The sequence below is a fragment of the Aythya marila genome, assembly GCF_965140915.1.
Source record: "Aythya marila genome assembly, chromosome: 3".
NCBI classification, from domain to species: domain Eukaryota; kingdom Metazoa; phylum Chordata; class Aves; order Anseriformes; family Anatidae; genus Aythya; species Aythya marila.
This window is the reverse complement of record NC_139044.1, coordinates 70196148-70218229: the sequence shown is the minus strand read 5'-3', so window position 1 is coordinate 70218229 and position 22082 is coordinate 70196148. Positions and strand designations below refer to the sequence as shown.

Genomic DNA, 22082 nt, shown 5'->3' with positions numbered 1-22082 from the left:
ATCCAATGCAGGCTTTAGAATCTGCATGATTCTTCTAATAAAAGGCCAGGTATTTTACTTTCTTTCTTTTTCTTTCTTTCTTTCTTTCTTTCTTTCTTTCTTTCTTTCTTTCTTTCTTTCTTTCTTTCTTTCTTTCTTTCTTTCTTTCTTTCTTTCTTTCTTTCTTTCTTTCTTTCTTTTTTTCTTTCTTCCTAGAAATCACTCTAGAAATCTCATTAACAATTTTGAAATTAATGCTGTGCTTTGGAAGACAGAAATAACCTGTTGTCTTGCTTTTCCATGACCTCTAAAAAATGGATTGGTTTATCTTCTTTGGGCTTTTCCTTTCTTCTTGTAGCATCATCCCCTCTTTGCTCACAGATCCAATATTGTTGTGTAAAGATGAGTGTGGGGTATTTGTTTTAACTCCTGTGTCTTTAGTGCATCATATAGACAGCAGTTCTTGCAGGGCATAGAGACAGCAGAGCAGGACAACCTGTCTGGAAGGGCTTAGACAGGGACAGAGGACTGCCACTGCCAGATGAGTTTCATGAGTATGTGGTGCTTTCTCTGTCACAGAGAGATGGCATGAAAGACAAACCTTGTAGCAAAAGAGATTGAGGAACAGCACAGTAAACAGAAGTCCTCAGCACAGTGAGCGCCGGGCAGGCCCCTCACATGCAGATGACAGGTGACAGATAGATGGGCAAGTTGTATTTCACCTCCTAGGCAAGTGGGTTGATCGGCCCTCTTACACGCAGCTGAACAAGAGTCAGAGCTGAGTGAAGGGAGGGCTTGCAGAAACTGCTAGCTCTGATCTGTGCTAGTGCTTCCCTACTACATACTGGGAGTGCGTGACCAGCCCCTGCTTATTTTCAGAGACATTCCTTGCTCCATTTGTGTGTGATGTTAAGTGGTAGGGGGCCAATTCTCACTGTGAGACTCCAGGTAAGGCATGCTCTAGTTACTGGTTAAGGATCTATCTTCAGTGTGAACTGTCTTCTATGAAGACGCTCCTCATCAGCATGAGGAGTCAGTTTTTGGATAAAAAACAAGAAGAATCTGTCTTCTACAGAATAAGCTACTAAATCATGACTGAGGATGCCAAACTTTACCCATTAAATATTATATTATGCTATGCATCAAGTGTTGTACCTGCGTCCCCGGTAAAGAAATCTACTTTGAGGAAAACTTCTGAAAAGTTGTATTAATTACTATGTAAATGGCAAACATAATATGCTTTATTGCAAAAGTCAATTCAGTATTTCATGAAGGGTGTTGCACTGGAGTGTGATAGCATGCCAATTCTCTCTGGCATGACATGGAAACTTCTGTGCAGAAGTCATAACACGGCTCTCTGGAAATGTTCATTTCGCAGCCTATAAATAGCAGAGGCCTCCAGCCCATAAAGAGTTACTGTGTTGCTGGCACTTTCTGAGCTCCGAGGGAAGTTGTAAAAGGAGAGTTTAACAATTTAGTCATGGAACTGGAAGGAGAAAAACATTACTCTCAGAGCTCAGGAGAAGAAAGGAGCAAGAGTTCAGAAAAGACACGAGGGACAGGACACCTTCAGAAGACCTGGAGTGGGGGCTCCCTGGATGCTGTCCGAAGGCTTGTGTTTGAGCATGGAAGACCTGGATGGGCAAAGGTGAAAGTCTGGAAAAGATGGATAAGGTTTTACTGCTCTGGAAAAGTTTTCTTTCTGTCAGACAGTGCCAGAAGGCCAGGTACTCCTCCTTGTTGTGACACGAAGTTCCTTGAGATAGACTTTATTGCTCTCTACAACTACCTCAAAAAAGGTTGTAGTGGGGTGGGTGTCAGACACTTCTCCCAAGCAACAAGCAATAGAACAAGAAGAAATGGCCTCAAGTTGCACCAGGGGAGGTTTAGGTTAGATATTAGCAAAGATTTTTTAGCTAAAATGGTTGTGAGGCATTCAAACAGGCTGCCCAGGGAAATGGCTGAGTCACCATCCCCGAAGGTCTTCAAAAGACATGTAAATGTGGTGCTTAGGGACATATTTTAGTGGTAGGCTTGGCAGTGGTTAATGGCTAGATTAGGTTAACAGCTGGATCTGATCTTAGAGGTCTTTTCCAACCTAAATGGTTCTTGATTCTGTGATTCTATGAAAAAGATCTCAAACTTCATTGATCTCACACCAAAGTATGTTTTAATTTGACTTTTGTCTCCAAAATAGCTATAGCCTATGTAAAAAACTAGAACTTGTGATTATATTCAAATGCTTGAACTTCCAGGATCGATGAGTGACTTTAATCCTATCTCTCAAGTCTTGTATATTGATCAAGTAGAGTATTTCTGCAGAGTGCAGGCTGTTTATGAAACAACACCGTTTTGAAAAATTAGTGATATGTCATTGGTTTCATGAGTCTCTGTGGATCATGCCCATGACTACCACAGTAGCATTTCCACTAGTATGTCCATTCATGTCTGTGTGGGAAGAGATGCTCTGCATTGCATGAGAAATGCTATCCACTCTTCCTGAGCAGAGAAATTACTTTGCAGTTCATGGAGGTAAGGCTTATCAGCACACACACAAAAAACATACATATATATATATATATATATATATATATATATATATATATATAATTATTTTTTTGTGGCTGTTGGGGTCTTGTCAGATGTAAAAACACAGGAAAATGGAATAGATCAGAAAAAAATAATGATTTTAATAGCTTCTACAAACAAAACTCAATAGGTTTTTAGAGAGAACAACAAAAAGAAGCACTGTAAAAGCAACAAGCAACAATAGTACTCTGCAGCCATTTGTATAAATCTCTTGATTATGACAGCAAATGCAATAACATTTTCTACCCATTTCTGAAGACTAGCTTTTCAGAGTGAAAGCTTCATTTACTGTGAATAACATGATCTTCTTTCAATTTAGAAAACAATTAAATATTGTGACTGCTGATGCCTCAAAACCCTGGAAATATTCAAATGTTTGAAATGTTTATTGTTGGGTAGGTAGAAAAGAATAACCTGCTCTGTAATTGAGTGTTTTTGAGACCTCCATGAAACAGCATTATGAATATCTAAAAATTAAAAAAAGTGATACAAACAAATTATATGAATTTTACTGATGTACTATTGCTTGCAGTTGCTACAGCTAATGTCTTATTTTGAAAACACCCTTTTCTCTATAAATTAGTGGTCAATAAGAAGCAATACTTTCTTCCAGCTACTTTTCTAGATCATAGGCAGCATAAATCAGGGGGCAAACTTACTCCTGAAATTGATATAGCTTTGATTGCATTTTGATTGCTTTTCTGGAGATCCTCAGAACAAAGTTTTAGAATCATTCTGTCAGCCTTCAATGCATGGAATCATTGAGGCACACCCTACTAAGATGTTTATCTCTCTAACCTGTAATGAGCATGATCTTAAAATATTTTACAGCTCCTGTAAGTTATTTCTGCACATTAAGTGAGGCTACAATAATTAAAGTTTGTTTATTAAGGATGATGAAGAGCCTCTTTCACTGATTGCATAATGCTTCTCTTTAACAGCACACCAAATGTTTTACGATAGCCTTAAAATTAAAATAATTGCATCTTGACTGTGATATGTTAGAAGAACTTCTATAAATACATTAGATCATTAAAGAACTGATGACAAATATTTTGAATATGTGTACCCATACAAAAACACATCATTGCCCAGTAAGATACAAACACATTTTATGTGATAGTCTACGCTACCTCTGAAATATCTGACTTCCTTTCCATTTTAAGAAAGCACTGTCTTAGTTTAATTCAACCACTTTCTCTGGAAAAAACATGTAGAGTTCAGGCAATTCTGCTGGTCACTAATGCATACAGACTTGACAGAAGGTTGGATGCTGTGTTTGTGTGATGAGTACGACATGCTGAGAGACTGGGGAGTTTGTGTTTACATGCTGTGGGAGCATTGATGTAGGAAATACAATAATTTCTTATCTGTTAAGCCTCATTTTCTTGGTTACTTAATAAAGTCTATAAAGACTACATTTGTATCTACTCCTGACCTGGTAGTTAAAAGAATATTTCCCCTGGGTAAACTAATTTGGACATAACCTGATAAATAATGATTGTACTAAGGTTAACTTTGAACTAATTTCTATTTCATGTGTATGGAATAGATTTAAAAAAAATCTAAAATGGATAACTGTTACTTTAAGTAATACATACTTGTATTTGAGAGCATAAAACATACACTTGCCAGAAAACTACCTGATCCGTTGAGACATATTTTCCTAAAATCCCTCTTAAATAGAACTTTGTCAATGAGAAAGACTTTTGCAAAGGGAAATGAATGGTTTATTCTGTCTGGGGGAGATATGACAAGAAATACTTCTCAGATTACTGCAAGGTTAGTCAATGGGAAAAGCTTTTCAATGGTAAAACTAGTGAAGTAGTGGAGCAGATTACCTGAGAGGTCTGTCAAAGTTTCTAGACTTCCAACTGTATAGAACAGATTACACAAGTAGCAGGAATTAAGTACATAAACCGGGGTTAACTCTGGAGGAGAACTGTAAATTATTTCCTGGGATCCTCTTGGCTTTTTCTTTTTTTTTCTTCTCACCCCTCATGTGGTTGGTCTTTACTCCTTTTCAGAAAAGACTGTCATCCTATACCACTTGCTTTCACAGAAAACCCTGTGAAAACCCTATGCCACTTTGGTTATAGCCTTGAGGTTTCTGCATCACTAGCAATGAGTCAACTATTTACCCATGAGCTAAAGCACCTCACAGAGCTGTATTTGTGGCCATTATTCATAGACATGCTTTCCTCTTGCTCGAAGACTGAGTGTGGAAATCCCCAAATGGGGGGTTTCCTCCACAGTCTTACTGTAGAGTCAAAACAGCTCTAAATGGGGCTTTTACCCTTTGGAGTAAGTAAACTGGGCAACTACTAGTAGTTTATTCCCAGGCAGTGCAGGTTCATAAAACCAGCCTTTATGGGCTATCTGGACTACAGATGGGTCCGAATAACCAGGATGAATTTAGCTGCCTCTTAAATACCAACATGTAATATATGAAACATGTATGCCACAGAGCTAAATGGAGTCTCGTGTGTTCTTCTTAAAGCAACTTGTCTTCATGTGATTGTAATTTCAAGTGGAGAAGGGCTTATGGCTGAAAATGAATGTCTTGTGTAGAGAATTTCACTGGTTTTGGCAATATGTCATTTTTAGAGTCATGGCCTCCTATCTCAGGATCAGATTTTAATCCATTTGTTTTTCTCTTTCAAAGTCCACCCCATTTGGGGAAAATCAGACAAGCACAGTAGTTTTAAAACATGTTCTAAATAATTTTTTTATTCATCAGTAAGAAGCCCTGTTCTTTGCCTGTGCTTCACCAGGTGGCATCTAGCTTTAGTGATGTTAACTTCTAGTTAGTTTGTGATTCGCTTTGACACTTAAAATTTTGAAATTATGTGGAATGACCTATAACTTTCTCAGGTCATACCTGACAACCTTCTTTAGCAACCAGACAATTAACTTGCTTTCTGTGTGCTTTCTGAAGACATTGGAATTGCTTTATGCTTATCTAAACAGTGATATCTTGACATTCCTCAGAGTATGTTTTAGTGCTTTGTGCTTGTTGCTGTTGTTGTTGCTGTTCTTGCTGTTGCTTCTATTTATGTGGCATTTAACTAGTAGTAAATGCAAGCTTGTCTTTGCTCCATTATACTGAAAAAGGACAATCTCTTTGAAAAGACCAGAATAAGTGAGAATGAATGGAAGTTTACCAATTGATTTATAAGTGAGGAATTTATAGTTATTTTGTAAGGGCTTACTTAATTTCTAACTGAATATAGTTAGTAACTTTCTAATAACATCAAATATGTATATTAATGTAACAGTTAACAAATGTAGTACAGATGTTTAGGGATTTGTTGGTTAACCAGTGTTTTTTTTCACTTTAGGCTCAAAACAAATAACAAAATACATGTTTTATACAACGGCACTGCTGTAGGACTATTGATGATGGCAGCAGAGTGCTTAAAGAGATCAAGGGAGAAGACGGTTTTGCCTTCAGACTGGCTGCAGTCTGTGGTGTGGGTAATGCAAGGACTTTGGCAACTACTGCCAATGCAGTCTTAATGGGAGACTATACTGGAGCAGAAATTCAATTCAGTTTGAATTTGTATTGTATTTTTTCTCCCTCGTGAATATCCATACTGGAATCTGGCACTGTGTCTGAGAGGACAGACTCTGAAGGACTCAAGATACATAGTAGGGATCAATCAGATAAAATATAGGATGCAGATATAATTCACTGAAAATTAGTTATTTGAACTACAGCCACATCAAGCCTTTCCCCTTCTTATAGGCAACCATAAATCTATAAAAATTAAACTATCCTTCCTTTCTCGAGTTTTGCCAAGAACTTTGCCAAGAAATTACACTAAACTTCCTGATCAGCATTTTTTCTCAATGCTTTTCACAAGTCTTGGTGTTATAAGTCATCTTTATATAAGCCTGGAACAGTGCCAGAAATGGGACTGAAGAAGTGTACCTCAGTCATTTCAGGAGCCAATGCCTGACTCTCGTCCAGCGCAAAAGAAGGATTCCAAAAAAATTTATTTGCAATGATTAGATAAATTCTTGTGACTGCAGACCTAACACTGGAGGGTATGGAGGCTGCTTCCTTTTAGTGCCTCCAGGAATGCAAACCACCCCAGATGTGCAGGGAGGAGGTAGAGATGGGGTTGCACTCTCTCCGTCTGTTAATCCAGAGTGTTGGCTGGCTTTTAGAAGCAGATGGCAAAGCCTGTCTTCTCCTGCTCCTCTCCTCTACTACCTCCTGCAGGTGTACCTGGATCCTTTGGTATCCTTAAAGTCAAAGGGAACTTCTGAAGATTTTGCAAAGGGCTTTCCACAGTCTTTATCAATGATTCATACAGGTTAAGATAGTTGAGACTGATAACTGGGTATTCCCTGGTTTCACCTTTTTTGATCAATGCAGTTGCATCAGAAACTTCTGGTGCAGGAGGCACGTAGCTGGGTGCAGTACCATGCCAAGCTTCTAACACTGAGCTGTGTGAAAAGAATACAGCAGCACGGTGTGTTTGGGGTACACAAACCCTTAGAAACAAAGGCTAATAGTGTTTAAAAGGATCTAATTGTTGAGAAGTGCAAGCCAAACAGCTCCACTGCTTTTTGGAGGTTATGTTTTCAAGCCCTTATATTTTATGAGTGATGCTTAGGCATGGTAGAAGTGGCCAGGATGTGAAAAGAACAAACAGTTCAATGTCAAAAGCAAATCATGTGGCTGCAAGTCAGCCTGCTCGCTTGCTGCAGTAAAAGCGCAGCCAGCTTACAGCTGGAAATTCCCACTTGGGACATTAAATTGGAAACTGTTTTGTGCTGAAAACAGTGAGGCAGCAGGGGTACAGCCATCCATTACACGGGAACTCTCACGTTCTTCAGAGGGCTTTGAGAAGACAAAAAGCCGGGTTTGGGGATGAAGTTGAAGCAGCGCAGGCACCTTGAGGCTTCGCTGCAGTCCACTGAAAACCCTGAGTCTAAGCCAGACATCGACTGCATGGCTGCACCTTGCGGCCTGTGCCAGGGCCAAGGCTCCTCTCCCATCCAGGCACCTCCAGACAGCTGCTGGCACACCAGGGATGGTCACCATGGGGCCTGGGTGTGCAAATTTAGTCGGGACTGGCTGCAGAGGCCTGGCTTACATGGCCTCATGGAGGCAGAAGAAAGCCACAAAGGCCCTGAGGGGAGTGGGGTTGGGGTTGCTGTAGATGTGCCCTCACTCTTCATGCTGTTTTTTGGCAAAGGTGTCCCCTACGCTCCCTTTAGCAAAGGATTGATGACGTGTAGCGATCCCCTTCTGACGTTACACCATTCTCAGGGCAGCAGGACTCGTTTCTGCTTTCTCTCCCTCTTTAACAGTTAATGATCTGGAAAGAGAAACGAGGGGTAAGGTGACATTGGCAGCACCGCAGCTCCTGGGGCAGACGGGCTCTCTGCAGGAGATCACACCCGGTCTGGACATGGGGGGCTGCTGGGGAGCCCCATCGGGAGCATCATGTTGTGAGGAAGGGGACAGCACCCCAGGGCACCTGGGCTTGCAGCAGGATGCTTAACAGGCTGGGAGCTGCGGGGGGTTTTATTAGGCACAGCAGATTAATGAAGGCTTGGGCTACAGATCAGATCTTGCTGTTATTGTAATGCCACGTACAGCATGATTTAATGTCGATACTCCTTTGGCGAAATCCCTAACGTAAACACAGCTGTTCTAGCACAGTGTTGTGTATCAGTAGGGCTTGGCCTGATGTGCCAAGGCATCCACGGTGGCACTTTCCAGAAGTAGTCTGCAGTGCATCCCCACCAGAGGAAGCTTCAGCCCATAGAGGGCTCAGTCTCTGGATTTTTGCCATCAGAAGAAATGATGGTAGCAGCAGTGACGAGGCAAGGCAGCTGCTCCCACAGACACAACCTCTTTTTGCTGTCCATACAGTGGCAAGTGTGTTAATGGGCATTGGGGGAACTGGAAGCAAGCAACAAATGGCAACTGTTGAACTTGCTGTGGCAGCAAATAGCAATCAATGACAGGCTAATTCTCATGAAATTAAGACACACTGGACACAGGTGCTTGATAAAGTTGCTAGCCACTTTATGGAGACTCGGAGCTGCTTCAGCACTTGCAGGAAGAGCTGCGAAAAAACAGTGAAAGTGAAAGACAACTCAGGACAGGTCTTGGGGTGTGAGAGGAAAGTCTCATGGTGAAGCATGAAATCTCAACACAGCATCTCTCTTGTCCAAAACAAATGTCAAAACTTTCAAATCCCAGATGTCCTGAATACATGCTCTGTCACGTAAAATGGAATTTGAATTTTAAGATCATGTTGGGTAGTCAATAACTCCTAATGAGTATATTTAATTACTCCTGCCTCACTTTTATGCATCTATGCTATCACTTTAAAGCAGCTGCTGGTGTTTCCAAAAAACAGCCAGTTCCCATTGCATTTTTTATCCCTGAGACTGGGACAGGAAAGCAATACTAGGAATTGTAGAGTATCCACTTTGAAAGCCATTACGGGACCAGGCTTGATTTTTTTGGCCAACCTGGACTTTCAGATGATGCATTTTCAGAGAAAAAAAACTACATATGCTTATGAGATATAAACAGCCAGCTGTTGTTTTAAAATTGTCAAAACATCACAGCTGCTCAGGTATCAAGAATGTCAGCAATACAGCAGGATGATAGGAGCAAGGCACTCTATCTCCTGCCTTGGACAGAAACACCACATGAATACTTGTAATATTCTGATCCTTCACTTTGTAGCTGAGAGCAGAATTGGAGGTGGCAAGGAAGCATGTTTCAGTTTTACACTCTCAAATATATTTCCAGTGTATTTCTATTTTTGAGTTGGCTGAATTGCTGGAAGATTAAAGGCTTTATTTTTTCCCTGAATCCAAGTAAATGTGCAGTGTTAAGTCAAGATTACTATGATTAATAAGGATTAATCCCTTTAGTCATTGTCACTTTAAAACTCACAGTGGCAGTGCTGCTTGGAGAAAGTGAACTAAGTATTTTTACTGGCTTTTAAGCTATGCAGCAGGGAAGACGAAGCTCCTCCTACTCGTACTCTTGATGGTGCCCTGCAAAATGATATGATAATTACATCACACCAAATGCACATTCACAAAGTCAGCAGCTCAGTTCTGCTTAGCTTGCAGCCTGCTGTGGGCATTTAGGGATGCTTTTCTATTTGCAGGTGGGACAGGATGTTCTGCTTTGGGACTTTCTTCTGGAGATAACCAGAAGATAACTGCATGGCATTTTCAGTTAGATCTCTCTCTACTCCTTCAGCCATATCATACATTTATGCTCTCAATACTAATAATTTTGTTTTGGTGTCAGTTTTTTTTTTTGTTCTCAGCTCATTTCTGTGAAAAACAGTCCTACTGCATTTTTTTCAGAGGGATGATCAAAAAATGCATGTCCTCAGGTTCCAGAAGAGTAAAAAATGTTGTTGGTTCAGGCGCTTCACTTCAGAAAGGTGAAACCATAGCAATTCAGGCTTCTCATTTTTCCTGAGTCCCATCATGTGAGACACCTTGGGTCGTGTTATTTGATCTGGAAGGGCAAAATGCTTGCACAACTGATCACGTGCAGGAGAACACAGTGAGGACTGCCTGGGCACAAGGACACACGGACGGGTATGCTGGCTCCCTGCAGCCCTGGGGACGAGCCTGGGGCTCAGCAGCTCTTTCAAAACCATCAAAAGCTTCAGGAAATAAATCACCCTGTCTATGGGCTGGCCACAGAAGAGGCAGGCAGTAACTTTTGATTAAAATGCAGCTCAGAAATGCAGGAACCTGCTGTAGTTTCACCTTTCGTGCTCCTTAGGACATGCCTACGGTGCACAGTTTATTCTGTTATGGCATGTCATGGCAGATAAAATGGTACAAGGTCAGTGTGGGTACAATAAAACTAAAGCAAGGTAGACAGAAAAGTCACAATTCTTATTATAGCAATTGGTGCACTGGAGAAAACAGACGAGATTTCAAAAACTTTGTTTGTTTGTTTTGTTTTGTTTTGCTTTTATGACAGACCAGTTTACACATGACAAGCACACCTGGGTCCTTGGTGGCAAGCAGGATCTGAATGGTGCTTCAAGGCTCCTGGCTGCCGTGACACCAGGTTGGGGTGGGCTGGAAAGTCCAAGCAGCCTTGCTGAAAATCAATGAGTTTCTGCACAGCTGTAAACAATTCATTCATACATTTGCTACCCTGATGGCTCTCCAGATGCTTCTTGTATATTATGTGTTGTGTCTAGGTTTTGTGCTTTCAAAAATGTTCACGTTACCAGCTCATTCATATGCCATAGGAGTTGTGAGGGATGAACCTGGAGGGTTTTGACCACTGACCAGAAAGCAACTGGCATATAGAGAGGATACATTATCTCAATGATTTTAGTGTCATGACCAGTGATGAGACAGCTGGAAACCTCCTTATTCAAATGGTTGCCGGCAGTTATGAGACCAAGCAGTCCATTGAAATGCGTGAGGCAATTCACGCTTTCGGAACACCATCGATTCAGCCACTCTGCCAACTTTGGGAATTAGCACTGTAGCGGTTTGCACTTGTTTCATGTTTCCATAGCCATAGATCTGGAGACTTAGATCCAAACACATAAAGAAGCCCTTAAATATTGGAGGATTTGGGAATCCTGAGCTCCATGGAGTACTGATGAAAGAGTGTAAAGTCCTGGATCTCATTCAGACACGCTTGTTAGTGCAGCCTGTACCTTTGTTCTTTGTGGCTATTTTCTAGTGCTTTTTGTTTTGCCTTTCTTTTTTCCCCTTTTTTCTTTCTTCCAGCAGACTCGCAAGGAGATCTTTGAGACCTGCAATACCCTTGTGGCAGTACTGGCTTTGAATTAAATCAAGTTTCTTGAGGCATTTGAAATAATAAGGAGGTCATTAAATGTGAGTTTGTATCGGGCTAAGCAAGCTGAGTAAGAAGTGGTTACAGAGAATGCAATAAACATCTCCTAAGTAAGAAAATGCTTCAGATGTGGGAGGAAAAAGAAGTCTCAGCTTTTAAAGCGACTGTATAGACAATGGTTCCTTTAGGACACTCATCTGAAAAGTTGCTTTTTTGATCTCCCAAGATGATGTAAGATCTCTCAACACAAAATGCTGAGCCATTAGAAGATTTGGATTAGGAAGGAATCATTTCTCCTCCGAGAGTAAGAGAATACTGCAGCTGAGATTTTTTTTCTGCGAAGACATATAAAGGGCTAGAAGTAGAACATTGTGCTACTGTATTGGCAGGACGACAAGACTTCAAAGTGGCAAACACATTAAATAAATAGGTGGAAGTGCAATTACTTCGAATAAATTGCTTTTTCTCTCTTTTTCTTTCACCATTTTTCTCACTTTCTTTTATTATTGCCGTTAAGTACTAATTACACTACGATTTGTATTACAATCTGCAAGAATAATTGGTCCTGTTTTAAAGCACATCCTGTAAAAGAACCATTTTACAAGGCATTGACAGAAGATTGCAAAAGCTGTTCTCGTTCAATGTCCAATACATCTCAGACCAGATGAGGTACTGATTCCAAGAAGCATGGGCTTCTGCAGCTTTGACTATTTGTGCAGGACAACCATCCTGATCAAATTTTGTATAATACTAAAAATCAGGGGACAAAGCCACACTTATTAAAGACTGAATTTATGCAGAATAAAACACTTTTATCCTTTAACTGGCCTCCAGTATTTCTAGTGACACTTGTCCTATACAACAATGAAAACTAGGAGAAGCAGCCAGGATATGGAAACATACAAATAATGATTTTGGCTTCAGAGGGGCTCATTCCTGTCTACTCTCCTCTGAGGTGCAAAACTACTCGTGTGGCAGTGTAATTTATTTACTTATTTATTTATTATTTTTTAAGGGGGGTGGAAGAGGCAAAGCATCACATTGTCAAATATTAATCAGAGTAACAACAGAAACCACTTGTGCATGCCTAAGCAAGCCTGCAGGCACAAATTCATACCAGGCAGAAAGGAGCAGCTATAAAATGGCTTCAAAGAGAGAATTTTTCAGGCAGTACCAGCATGAACCCTGGGTGTAGTATTAGAGTTGTGTTTAATGTCTCCTGGCTTTGTTTGAGGAAGGAGGCTGTTCTCTTCTCTGAGCTTTCTGAATGAGCAGGCAGAGCCTGATCCAAGGGCTGGGGGAAAATCTGCTGCTTCTTCCCTTTGTGGGGAAGGGACCCACAGCTGCCAACATGGGATCTCTGACAGCTCCAGCACTTGTAAAAAGTAAAAAGGAGAAACAAATGAGTACCCCCTTAGCCCCTAAACCACGCTGGGGTGAATAACACCAACCCAAATGGCCAAGGACATGATGAGGAGAAATCATTTAGCTGCTTAAACTAATGTGAGGAGCCTAGATAATAAACAGAGGAACTGGAATTGCTCATTTATGAGCATAAATTCAATAGAGATGGCATTGCTGAAACTTGATGGGAAATTTTTTGTGACTGAAATCTCTAAATCACTAGTTATAACCTCTTTAGAAAGGTTTAGTGGGCAGAAGAAGATGAGAAATGGCATCCTATAACAGAAAAGAGAAAAAGCATGATTTATTTACTAGTGACAAATGACAAAGAAATGATCTCACGGATTGATTTCCCACCATGAAACACACAAAATGGAGTATTAGTTGCTGTCTGTGAGAGAACAGCAGTTTTTATGGAGGAACAGATGACTGGCTCCTTGAACTACCATCTATAATGTATAGTAGGAAAAAGAAACATGCATCTTCGTGGGAGATGTTAATCCAAATGATATATGCTGGCAGTCTCATGTGGCCAGGACTGAAGCATCTTCAGAATCACTAAATAGCACTCTTAATTTTCTTGTTAAAAAAGTATTGCACCAGAGACCAGTGAAACTCTAGGCTAGACTTTTGACTTAGCAGAGGGAATGAATCACAGTAAGACATAATGGTATAAAAAGCAAAAATGTTCATAATTTGATTACATCTGTTGAAGGCAAACACAATGCAAATAAGTAGCTTCAGCTGATGTAATTTCACAGTGCTGAAAACAATTCTGGGCTAAGTCAGCTGGGAAGGAAGAAGAATGTAAATGGTACTTAGAAAATGTCAAAGAATATTTTACAGGTTGCCTAATAAGCTGTAATTGAGGGGGAAAACAGGGTATGCTAGTTTCAACAAAAACAACATCCTGGCTGAGAGGGAGCTGTTAAAACAATACTCCTTCTCTCTGTGAATGCATGATAAATAGAAGGATAGGGAAGCTGATACTGAAAAATATAAAACAGAAACTTGTAACTGAAAAAGCTGATCCAGGTCTTTCCATAAGGTAAGTTACAAAACATTTGAGATACGGTACAGCATTAAATACTTGAACCCTAAGCTTTCTTAAGAACAGAAATCAACCTTCCCTTCTCAGCCTAACAGAGCTCCTGGTTGCCTACCAGTGCCATTGGCAAAGTGGGAGTCAGTAACAGCAGGGTAAGCACTTAAATATACTTACAAATACAAACCAAGGATGCTATAAACCTGCCACGTGACTGTGCAGTATCTTCTCTTCCTGTAATAATTTGGGAGAACACTAAATAAGAGATAAACATTTAAAAATGTGCAGCTTCCAGAAAACAGAGAGGCGTTTGTGAGCGTTAGTGTGGTCACTGGGGAAGTTGCTAGGAAGGAAGGAGGGAAGGAGGGAAGGAGGGAAGGAGGGAAGGAAGGAAGGAAGGAAGGAAGGAAGGAAGGAAGGAAGGAAGGAAGGAAGGAAGGAAGGAAGGAAGGAAGGAAGGAAGGAAGGAAGGAAGGAAGGAAGGAAGGAAGGAAGGAAGGAAGGAAGGAAGGAAGGAAGGAAGGTAACATGTTATTTAAATAGGCACAGTCAGTCATAACCCTGTTGGGTCTTAGTCCCAGGAAAAATAGTAGAAAGCATGATGTGGGAGTAGATGGATATAATGCTTTAAAAATACTTAAAATTAGAAAAATGCTTCCTGTCCAAGTAATCTGAGACTTTTGTGCTCTTGTTATAAAAGGTGGGTAATAAAAGTAATGCTGCCACAATATATTTAGATTTGTAGAGGGATTTTTTTTTTCTTGGATGGTATTTGACATGGACTAAAGTAAACATGGCTAGCTGGCCCACTTCAGCAGGATGGTAAGAAAAATTATTTGTCATGAAGTGGTGCTGGTGTGGCTTCTGAGTGTTGTCCTTGTCTTTGTAACATTTTCATCAGGCTCCTGGGAGGCAACCTGAAGTCTGACAGCTGATCAAGCTTTCAGAAGGGTGCAGAGAGGAGGACAACTGCTGATTGAAAGCAATTTGGATGACTTGGGGAAGTTGCAATCAAGCAGATGCTTTTGTTTGCCTTCTGCTTTGATCTGAATAAACATGGGTAGAAATTCACTGGGAGGAAACTTGGTTTCCATAGGCAGAGGAGGAGGTGGCAATGGTGAAGGATCTGCTGGATACGCTGTGCTGTGAGTGTCACAGGCACCGTGTGTCCCCCAGCAGGTGAACAGGGGGAGATGGGGGTGGCCATGCAAGGCTGTCACTGATTCCCTCTGTGGTGGCTTGGCACAAGAAGGGCTTGGAAGATCCTCCGGAGCCAAGCTATGAGAGTGACTGCAAAAGAAGAACACACCTGCTGTGTTAAGGCAGATTTTGTCACAAGTCTAGGAGGTTATTGGGTATGACAGCAAATTGCTCTCTTCTCCCGGGAAAGGACTGAAAGAGTAATGAATAGAGATCAGCTCCCAATTTGGGACACCAGATTCAGTGCTTGGCTCTGCCACAAGCTGTGCAATTAATTGGAGTAAATCACATACCCATTCTTAAAACTCCTGCTGTAAGTACAGAGCTAAGTCACTTCTGAAAAAGATCACTTTGAAAATGGCATCTTTAGTTTCCCTGTGCAGCTGCTCTTCCTCTGTAAAGCTGAGAAAAATCAGTGCCTCCCACCTATCCGTATATTGAATAGAGGTATCCAGGTGTTATAAAAGAGGTATATAGGTACGGACCCGACAGCATTGGCCTTATTGAAATAGGTGGATATCTCCAAAGGCTATTCATGAATAATTAAACTCATTTTCAGATTTCATTTTTATGTCCTGAGTTTATAATTTTTCAATATTATTTAATGCCAGTGCTCCTTAATGGTAATTACAGATAAAGGTTACAGCTTGCAGCAGGTTTTAGAAAAAGACTTAAAAATGGAATAGATAAAAAGAGTAGTCAAGCAGTATTTAGTTTTCCTGTTTCCCACCCGTCCACTGGCCTGATACTTAAGGCAATGGCAGCAATTTCTGATTGTGAGAAATGGAGTCTGAGATGGGTTAAATTCTTATATCTTAAATAATATGAAAATACTTTCTAAAATGGCTCCAAAGTGGTGTTAATTCATTAGCGCATTTACATTAGTAATACCAGGTAGTGTAGAAATATTATGTTCATTTAGTGAGTTCGGTCCTGAAAGCCAGAAGTGATGGTTTAGGGAATGTCTGTGCTTTCTGTGCTTTCAGGGAGAATGGCAGGAGGAGATTTTTGGACACCTGTGTTAGGCGAGCACATACATTACTATGGTTACTGACTGTGAGATGTTTTGTCTTGTCAACAGCACATCCAGTTTATTGACAGTAAGTAGAACAAGTTTTCTTCTCACTTTTCCTCCACCATCTTGTCTGTCAGTGAAATCCATGTTTATTGGCCAAATTCATTAGGAAATCTTATTTTTAAAAGGAATACACTTATTGGCAGTGAAGTGTCAGAGGGGAAGAGCAGTAATCAGAGATGGTCTACTTGTAAAGTGCAGCTGTCACCCAGAGCAAAGCAATAGCTCCATGAAGATCCTTGATGCTGTCATTTGTCAAAGGGTCTCACTTTTAAAGAAGAAGAGCAAATTATTTAATCTGTAATATTGACTTCATTTTCAGTTAGGGTGCTAGTTCAGTGCAGGTTCAGCTCAGCTTGCTGTTAGCAGTTCATCTTAGAAACAAGGCTTCATTTTGTCTATAGGAGGTTTGGTTTTAGTGCTTCAGCATTTCCATTGTTCACAGCTGAGCGTACATCATTCAGGCTCTTATGTTTCCAGTGCTGTGGATACAAAGCAAACAGGCAGCTCTTGTTCAGAATAGTTTATTATCCTGGGTGTTTTACTGCTGTTGTTATGGGTGGGGTGGGAGAAAGAGGGGTTGGACAGATGCACAAAAGATGGAAGATCTTTCAAAAGGCAGGTTCTCAATATTCTTGAACAATGTTCATCATGGAGGGGCTCTGTTTGCTTGTAGCCTTCAAAGCAAGTCACAATGAAGTAGAGAGGGGACCAAAACTCAAGTTGTTGTTACGGGTGGTTGGAGCTCCTCAGCCTATAGCTAGCTGTTACCAATAGGCAGTGCGTTGTCCCAGTCCATCAGGGCACAGGTGACACTTACAGATGAGAAGCTGAATTCCATTGTCCTCTGAGTCCATCGGCAACAACGGCTTGTTGCAGTGAGGTTAAGTTTATGGTGATAAGTAAAAGTGATTTGAAGGACGTGTTCTTTGTTTCTGATGACATGAAGGTGGGAGTTGCTGTCAAAACAGTGAAGATTTGGACTCTACAGGAAAAACTGGACAACGCTGATAATATGAACAGCATTAAGGAGAAAGAGTGTGGGGTTGCGAACCTGGAGGTTTAATAATGAGCTTTCAGCTCATACCAGAAATGCTTAGCCCCTGAAAGCTGTGGACATAGAGAAAGCCCTGAGTGCACTGGTTAATCATGAACTCGCTTTGGGCTACTGGTCTGGTGTAAAGCATCTGAGCAAAACATGAGTGCAATTCCAGTTTTCTGGGGAGGAACTTTTCAAGAGAGATGAAGAAATATTAAGGCCGTTGTGCTTGTAAAACTGCACCTGGAATCGTCTTTACAGTACTAGTCACCCATGTCAGACACAGATGAATTCAGCTGGAGCAGGTGCAGTGAGCAGCTATGGGGATTAGCAGTGGGCAGTCAAACACGCAGGAGTAAACTGGAAGAGCTTGACTTATTCGTCCTCGCAGAATAAAGGCTAAGGAAGAACACCACTGCGTTCTATAAATACAATAGTGAATTAAACACAAGGAGTGAGAAGGCACATTTAAACAAAAGAACAATATTGCCTCGGGCAAACAGGTGTGTGTGGCTTGGCTGCAATCAAAGTTTTTAACAGAAGGTTCTGGATGGGAGAAATAAACCAGAATATCCTTTAGATTAGACAAATTTTGATGAATTTATGGAGATGACTGCAGAAAATAGTTACCTATAAAGGGAAATTTGGTCCACAGGTCCTTTTTCAGTGTGTTCCTAGGCTCCCTGCTGTTAGCAATGTTTTCATTTTGATTTCTGTTAAGCAGATATTGTGTCTACCTTTCTCAGACAGTAGCACGCCCTTTTGGACCAAACACTTGCAATGCATGTCCTAAATGCTCTGATCTTGGAGCAAATCAAGCAGACTGTCTAGTTCAGAGAGGTACAATTCAAAAATGTACCCAACTTCAAAGGTTCCAACTTCAGAACATGAAGCCAGGGAACCTCCTTTACCAGAACAGTTCTGCTTCCTCATCCCCATGTCCTTCATCTCCTCAATCTTCTTGTCCTGGGTCTCCAGCTTTGTCTCCTCTTCCACGTGTTTTCTATCTCTTTGTTTCACAGCGTGCCTAGACAACTTTCTGTATTTCTCTGTCTCCTCCTGAGCTGAAACGTCACATTTTGGGTGGCACAATGAAGTGCCTAATGCTTTTTACTTAAGCTCATGTCCCTGTTGGGATTAGCATCGGCCAGCAGCAGACACATCCCATCAGCTGTAGCAACCACAACACAGCACAGGAGGTGCCAGCAGGTACTCACCACCTTCCCACCACCACTCCTGCTCCTCACTGCTGCACCTTCTGCACCTGCCTGCTGCAGAGCAGTGCGGCGAGGCAGGATACACCAATCCCACCACCAACCAACGTGCTGATGTACAAGGACAGCCCTCCTGGCTAAACAGCCCCTGTTCCCAGTGCTTTGAAGGCCATTTCAGCACATACTATGCCACATTCGACAGTCATACTGTAGACAGAGCTGTAAAACCACTCGCAGGATAAGTCAAAGCCCCTTGGCTGGGTTCCTGCTTGCTCCTCTGAGTGCCCTGCATGGCTGAGCTGAAAAATCTGTTTACCACTGTTCAACAGAAAGCATGGGAGGATGCCCATGCTGGGCGGGTGAAAAAAAAAAAATCCTGTTTCAAAAAAAAAATTAGCTTGGAATCCCTTAATTGCATCTGGACATAAATCAGCCAAAGGTGTGGTAAGCTAATTAAGATGATTATGAGTGTTTTTCATTTCCTGCCTCTTTCTAACATTCATGTAATTGGATACCTTCCTCTTTATTTGAGAGACTTAATGAAAAATAACAAATGTAGATAACCTTTTTTGCTCCTCTGACTTTTTCGCTTCTTTTGGATAGCCTCTCTGGTAGCATTCTGGTCACTAGTTTAAAAGGAAGTATGACTGTCATATAACCCTATCAGGGTCTCATATTTTTAGACATGCTGTGCACACCTCTTCATCCTTTTTCAGTGGCCCATATCCTGTGTGAACCCAGTGTTACTGCTCTCAAATGGAATAGTATTCTGGGGGGCCAGAGCAGAAGGGGGAGCCCCTGGGATGCCCCAGGCATTGGTGCTGGCAGGCTGCAAAGCCCATTTCTCATTGTAGTTTTCCAGACCATGTGAGTTCTTAGGTGAACGGTAAAAGTGGCAAAATGATTAACAGCATGTAAGGGGAAGCAACAATGAAGTTGCAGTAACTGTTAAGTGACCTGCATCTCAAAACTGAGAAACGTAGTAATAGCGAAATAGCTGCAATCATCAGCTTGTTTTGAATTTGCCCTTACTGCGAGCCTATTAAGCAGAGTGAGGAGAAAAACAGGTATATGGAAATGGCATGAACTGCAACACCACACTGCAGTTGTATTTAAAAACACCTTACAGGGAAAGGTCTTAATTTTCTTCTCAAAATAACTTCTCCACTATATAATGCCCTTACAATTTCCCATTGCCTGGAGGAAAAAAAAAAAAAAAAAAAAATCACACTCCAAACATTTGAGTGCTTTGACAAAATTGAGCTTTAACAAAACTTGTTTGTTAAAGCTCCAGCTTTTGTTTCCTTCAGGAAGCACTGGAATTATCCTCTAGCTACAAATCCTTCACAGTGCTCCCTGTGTGATAGGGTTACACCTAGCCACCTGCTGTGGCTGTGCTACAATGTCATAAAAGTTTCAACTCTATTATTTCAGCAAATTGTTTTTCAAGACAGCTGTACAAAATGTTCATAGGCCTATTTTTTCCCCCCAGACCTTCCTGTGTTCTAAAATTCCTCTACTTCTGTAACAACGGTTTTTGAGCTTTTAATAACCCATCATAGAAACTTCACTGTTTGCAACTCTGAAGCCAGGACTTGGCACTGGTAGCAGCTGCAGGAAGATCTGCTCAGAGAGACTGCTTGCAACCATTGTATCACCTAGAGGTAAGTCAGGGTGTTAAGCTACTTCAGGAAATGCTGAGGGGCACAGAACCAGCTACTTAGATACAGTTTTTTAACACAAAGACAGCAAAATCGTCTTAGATGCCATATGAAAATTGAGGTCCTCTTGTTTACATCCTGAAGCTCCTCAACCATGCTGGTTCCTAAGCTCTCACCTCTGGCTTGGTGAAATCCCAGTATTCAAGAGGGGAGTGCAGGAAAAGCATCTGGTACATGGTCCCCAAAACCACAAAACAGCAGGGAGTGGGAGGAGGACAGGAGCCTCAATGAGGATGCCTTGAAATGAAAGGCCCAGAAATGCACCAATCTAACCAGGAGTTCAATTTCCAAGTCTTTGCAATGTATAATTCAAAGAGATGGGTCTCAACCACTAACAAAGTTCTACATGCCACGCTATTCAGGGTTGTAGGATGGATGTCTGTCTGGTTGTACCTGGCTGCATGCTTCTCTGCATAGCTATTCCCCACTTGGCATCTATTAACAGAAGAAACTGTGAAGGACTCGTGTCAGAAGAACCAACTGCCTTGATCATCTGAACACTTGGAGGATGCTGGAGGCTGGATTCAGAACGCCACTTTAAAAAGAAGTTATAAGGTAAGAAGGTGTAAGAAGATTTTCCCTTCACCTACCCCTCCTCTAGCTGCTTGGCACACATAGGGTGAGGCTCTTTGCCTTGATCCAGTTTTTCCATCAGATTTAACTTCAGGGGGAAGCTTAAAGAGAAAGATTGTCTAGTATAGAAAGGCACTTTCTGCTGGGCCAGAAATCAGTGCAGAATTAGTTCCTAGTGGAGATCACAATTTCTTCTTTGCCTGTTTTTTTTCCCATGACACTCCAGAGCTCTTTGTGTCCCTCCCGGAATACCCTCCACAATCAGGATTTTATCTCAATCTCTCAGCAAAAGACACTGATCCTTGATTTAGGAAACAGTAAGTAGGCGGGAGATCTGGGTTTGGGGCCTGACTGCAAATTGAAGAGCAGGGACTCCAACTTGGTTAGTGAATAATCTCACTGAAAGATCTGGGTGTTAGGCAGCTAGAGGATAAGACATGTACAGTGACAGAACAATTAAAGTACACCAAAATTATTTAATAAGACAGTGGTTAAAGTAGTCTTTTGGGACTACCATTTATCATCACCCACTGTGGAAAAGCAATTTCCCTGAAGACTGGTCTATGGCAAGAAGAAAGAGAGCAACAGAGTAAAAACCAAAGCATACCTTTTTAAATAATGTTTAGTATATACATATACATTATTAATCATGTGGGAATTTTTTAATTGTGCAGTGCTTAATTGCATGGGAAGGGTATTGGCATAGCTGATATTGGGGTTTGGAAGATACACCATCATTTGTGATTTTTAGAAATTGGATAATGTGTTGTTTTTTTTCCCAGCTGTGACAGTATGGTCTAAGACAAGAGGTAATTGAAGAAGATTCTTTATGTTAGCACATTACAGTCATTTTCCCCCTCAGTCTACACTCTGTGAAAACTGTAAACTATGACTGAAAACACATCTGATGCACTACCAGATCTATAAATGTAACCCTCCATAATTTTTCCAACTTTGGAAAAACAGAAACTACAACATTGACAACTTATTAGTTTAGTAGTTCTGCCAGTAACTAATACTATGATTTGGAAATCTATTTCTAACAACTATTGTGTTGAATAAACATCCATGAAGGAATAGCTGGTATTACGCTTATGGAGAATTACACACCAGAAAATTAATATTAATTAAGAAATTAAGTGCTGATTACAGAGAACAGCGGTGAAGAAGAAAACAGTTAGTCAAGGACTAGTTGGCATCTTTCCTCCAAAGAAATCTGGAATTCATCCCTCTTATGATGGAAGTAACCAGAGTCATCTGCAAGATCCCTATACCTGGAGGTTACTTCATCTGCTAAGAGTTCGCTAGAAGAAAGGTGGGGTTGTTTCTTGTTTATTAAAAATAAATAAATGAACCATCTACATGAGATTCTCACAATTCTGTTGGCAAACAGACCCTTGGTAACTTTGTTCC

At 41.0% G+C, this 22082-nt stretch overlaps 1 long non-coding RNA gene across 1 annotated transcript; it reads left to right on the top strand.

Annotated features, from left to right (window-relative positions):
* The first annotated feature begins 1541 nt into the window (after positions 1-1541).
* Positions 1542-21263, top strand: LOC309876407. Its single transcript, XR_014317170.1, has 3 exons — positions 1542-1627; positions 19868-20039; positions 20459-21263. It is a non-coding gene; the product is annotated as an uncharacterized lncRNA (long non-coding RNA).
* The last annotated feature ends 819 nt before the right edge of the window (positions 21264-22082 follow it).